Source organism: Octopus bimaculoides, chromosome 14 (assembly GCF_001194135.2).
Source record: "Octopus bimaculoides isolate UCB-OBI-ISO-001 chromosome 14, ASM119413v2, whole genome shotgun sequence".
NCBI lineage: Eukaryota > Metazoa > Mollusca > Cephalopoda > Octopoda > Octopodidae > Octopus > Octopus bimaculoides.
In genome coordinates, this window is record NC_068994.1 from 24,443,339 (window position 1) to 24,448,237 (window position 4,899).

Here is a 4,899-nt window from a genome sequence, read left to right on the forward strand (position 1 = left end):
GCATTCAGTTTAGCCCAGTATTTACCATGTAGGGGCTTTTCTTGCCATCGTTTTATCAAGGTCCGTTGCTGTTCTAGTTTTAGTTTGGATTTCATTTGTTTTATAGCTTTTGTTGTTTCTTCTTCTTCTTCTTCGTATTTGTTAGGTAGTATGATTTCTTCTTTGTATTTGTCAGCTTCCTTAAATACTGAAAACAGTTTTTTTGTTTTGCTCGTGTTTTGTGGCTATTTGTATTAGTTTTCCTTGCTTCTGGAGTAGGTATTTTTGCAGTCCTATGGTGGTTATTTTACCTTCTGTGCGTTGTATATATAGCCTTTCTATGTCAGATTTTGGGTGGTGCATCCTATATCCTGTCGCTATTTTTCATGTTTTTCTGTATATTTTAGATAGTTCGTTTAGTGTCCAGTTAAGGATATTGTAGCTGTAGCTTATAACGGGGACAGCTAAAGTGTTAACACCCATTATCTTGTTTTTAGCATTGAGCTCTGTTTTTAGTATTGATCTAACTCGTCTATAGTACTATTTATTTTTTCTTTCATTTGTGTGTGTTGTATCCTATCTAGTTCATTGACTCCTAAATATTTGTATGGTTGGCTTTCGTCTAGTTCTCTTATTTCATTGGCTTTATCTAGTGTGATGTTGCTACTTTTAACTAATTTTCCTCTTTTCAGGGTTGCTTTGGCACATTTTTCTAATCCGAATTTCATATCTATTTCCTTGGTAAAGCCATGTACTGTCTGTAGTAGTGTTTCCAGCTCTTTGTCATTTTTTGCGTATAATTTTAGGTCATCCATATATAAAAGGTGGCTGACTGTTTTCCCGTAACATTTGTAACCTCATATTATTATTATTATTCAGTAGTTTTATTTTTATAACGTGCTTTCACTTCACTACCGAGCGCAGCTCTGTGCGCCTTGGGTATGTGCTGTGGTTTGCTGTGGTGCTCTTATGTTTACTGTATTGAAAGTGTTTTGCGTAGAATGTGTGCAGTACCCAGTAGTGCAATTTTCGGTATTATTATTATTATTATTATTATTATTATTATTATTATTATTATTATTATTATTATTATTATGCATGGGCTATACCCCAAACGAGCTGGGGAAACTGAAGTAGTTATGAGAAGAATCCATCAGTGACTTCAGAGCACTGGTTTGAAAGCTGAAACAGAAGGATTTATCCCAGCTGCACAATATCAGTTTCCTGCACAATGAGGCAGGCACAAAATATAGACTCTGTAATGACAAACTTGAGAGGATTAGCCACAATGTTGTCGGTTGCTCAGTCCTTGCCCCTACAGAATAGAAAACCAGGCATGATCGAGTAGGCCAATGTTTGCAATGGAACATATGCTGTCACTATAATATCCTACACCCGAATTAACTAATATGAACACCATCCACACCCAATCACTAAGTCAGTAAATAAAAAACATGTGATCAAGTGTAGAATAGGTAAAAAGAACAAGAATAAAATTTAAAGAAAACATGTTAAGTAGACTGAAGAGAAACCTTTGCATAGTCAGAATTGGAAAGTGACTAAGGATGTAAGTGGGACAATAAAATGGGCTTGGTTGGAAAAAGAACAACTGAAAAAAGAAACAGAGAGCCTTATTACAGCAGCTCAAGATCAAGCATTAAAACAAACAAAATGAGAAAATATGTGTATGGGAAGGTGTTATCAAAATGTAAAGCGTGTAGAATCTGATGCAGAGTGTTTTCAAGTTGGCTCAGGGAGAATATAACAAAGTGGAGGCATTGCTAAGCTGTGAAAGTTTTGCACTGGAAACTTTGTCAGAAATGGGTGAGGTTGAAGAGTGCTTGAGTCAAATAAATACAAAATTTTGATTTTCCTCTTCAAACAACAAGAAGCTAGAAAATGATAAACTAAACATAACAATAATAGACAAGGAAAAGTGAAGTATCTTATTAATTGATTCATCATGTCCATTTGATTCAAGGATTGTAAAGAAAAATGAAAAATCTTAAAATACAATCCCTTAAAATTTAAAATTGTGAGAATTTGATGTGAAAACTGTAAAGGTTGTGCCTGTCATAATCGGTACATTAGGAACTGTGAGTTATGGAGTAGAGAAATGGTTGAAGGAGATTGGAGTGGAATGTCCTGCAGATCTTCTAGAGAAAGTTTGTCTCTTCGAAAAAGTGAAGATTAATGTCTCTTAGAAACATTGAAGATTTGAGCACTTGAAGGTTTATTGAAAGCGTGTGGATATCTATAGTTACAGGTAGTTACCCGTTACCTACATAAATTTTACCAGGAATAAGACTAAGCCTGATTTAAGTCGAATAATAATAACTTCCTTATTAGCCACAAGAGCCACAGACAAAACAAAAGGACGGTACAAAACAAAGGACAGTGGCGGTTCACATAAAACACGCGCAAACAATAAAATTGTAAGCAATGAAATTCCCCAGAGGCAACTAAGAAACCCCACTGACCCTGAGTCTATCCGCTCATCAAATGTCCTCTCTCTCTCTCTCTCTCTCTCTCTCTCTCTCTCTCTCTCTCTCTCTCTCTCTCTCTCTCTCTCTCTGTAAATTCCAGTCTACTGGCGCATGCTTAATTTAGGTCCTTTACTCGAGTCATTCTCGCTGCATTCACTCCCCTTTCAACAAATTTACTGGGTCACAGTACCTTCTTCTCCACTCTTTCCCTTCCAAGTAGGCCCGAAATCGACCGCTTTGAAGACAGCCACCAAATATTAAAAGTCGATCTTATCAAATGCTTTTTATTGATCTAAATTTATGAGAGCCCCACCCATGCCAGGTTCTTTACTTAACCTTTTTATGATGTGCCACGTGAGGTGGAAGTTGTCGTGGATGGATCTGTTTAGTATGGCGCATCTCTGTGTCTCACCTACCAGAGTATAGACGACAAGCACTAACCTCTTGGCTAACATCTCGGTTAAAATCAATAACTCAGCATTTAGTAAACTTTTGAGCCTAAAATTGTTAAAATCGTTACGCTTGTTCGGGTCCTTTCTCATCAGCACCACTATACCGCTTTTCGCGAAACAGAATTCACCCGTTCTGCTCTCTGTTGCAGTAGACATCTGCCAAAAGGCTTCCGAACAAGTCTGGCAAATGATAAAACGCGCAAGGCATATCATCCAGCCTCGACAATTTCTCCATCGTGTAGCCCTTCACCGCCTCTCGTATTTTGCCAACTAGCCCCACACAATCCAGACGTGCATACAAGATGGCGTTCCAATCGCCCGCTAACACCAAAGAGTAAGATATCATTAGGAAAACCTCCAAACGCCTCAATAAAAATGCTGCCCAGTTGGGTATGTACAACAAAGAGTCTAAAGACACCATCTTCCCGGCCGTTCACGTCCAAGACACCAACTTATCGTCCAGGCCCAGAAAGATCAACTGTATCAGAAGGCCCAGGCCTTTCCAGAACAACACCATCACTTCACTCTTCATTCCGAATCAAATGAGAGATTAAAAGATTTTAAAATCGCCAAAATTTGGTGCGGAGTCGCGTGTATCGGAAATCCTGATCTTGCTGAGGGTTATCACATCCACACCTAGCACTTGAGGTCATTTAACAGGCGACCCTGCGTCCAAGTTGACTCCAGGCTACATGCATTTATCCTACCCACTCTTAAGGGCAATGCTGGTCGAAAGAAGAGCTTTCGTTGACTGTCAAACGGGTTAGATCCGCTTTGGACTGAAGTACACAGATGTGAGCACAGAGAAAGAAAAATTGCTGAGTGGATGTCACTATTGTGAAGTTGTAGTTGTTTCGTAAAATGCAGACAGAACTTGAGTTTTACAGCTTACCGATATTTCCATTTCTGTAGCCAAATAGATGTGTAGATCTCTCGGAATCCTGTGCTCACTGGAACATAAATCCTCGACTAAGAGGCAAGAGGGTAAGAAATTATGCGTCATTTGAGTAGATAGCTTCTCGGACCATTACAAATAGGACCAGGTAACTATCAGATTCGATGGAGGACCTCTACTTCGAAGCATTACATCTGTATCTGTTGTGAAAGTGTATCACTATACGAAGTGATGTACAGTCGGAAGCTCAAATTAGAGATCTTGTCAAAATTCACGCAATAGTTTGAATATTACTAGACATCCAAGTGCCTAGTCGTGATGTTGAACTGGGAAGCGTCTTTGACCTACAATAAAAGAGGCATGTAGTGTTTCGTCGTGATTCCGGCGCTAGAAAAGTCGTCTTACTGGATTGATTGTTTGCACTTTGGATTAATTCTAGACAGGGGTCCTTCGCCACGTTCGTAGGTGCCACTCACTAATATTTACTACAATACTACTATTGGTCACCAGATATAATTCTATCTTTTGCCTCTGGCAGTATTTGAAGTATATTCTGTTGCACATTTTTGGATAAGATTCCTGGGGTTATGATACTTGACATGTTACTATGTTGTACTGACATCCACAAATCTCTTTCAGTCTTGGAGACGTTATGATAGGTCACAGGTGCTTATTTACATCTTCTTAGTATGCCATAAAATATGAAAAAGAGAGAGGGAAGTAAAAAAATGTCAAGCAGTAAGATTAGAGAGATTACGAATGAGAAGCTAACAAGTAAATATATTTATATAAGAGACAATAAAAGAATGTGGCTTCTGGCATGTCGAAACAAGACTTAAGTGTTATTTGTTAAAACAGTGGTTCTTAAACTTGAGGCACTTGACTCCCTGGGGAAGATTTAAGTCCTAGGAGGCAATACAAACTGAAAAAGAATGTATTCTGTACACTATGTGTATGTATATGTATATATATATATATGTGTGTGTGTGTGTGTGTGTGTGTGTGTGTGTATGTATATATATATATATATGTGTGTATGTATATGTATGTATATATATGTGTATGTATATGTATGTATGTATGTATA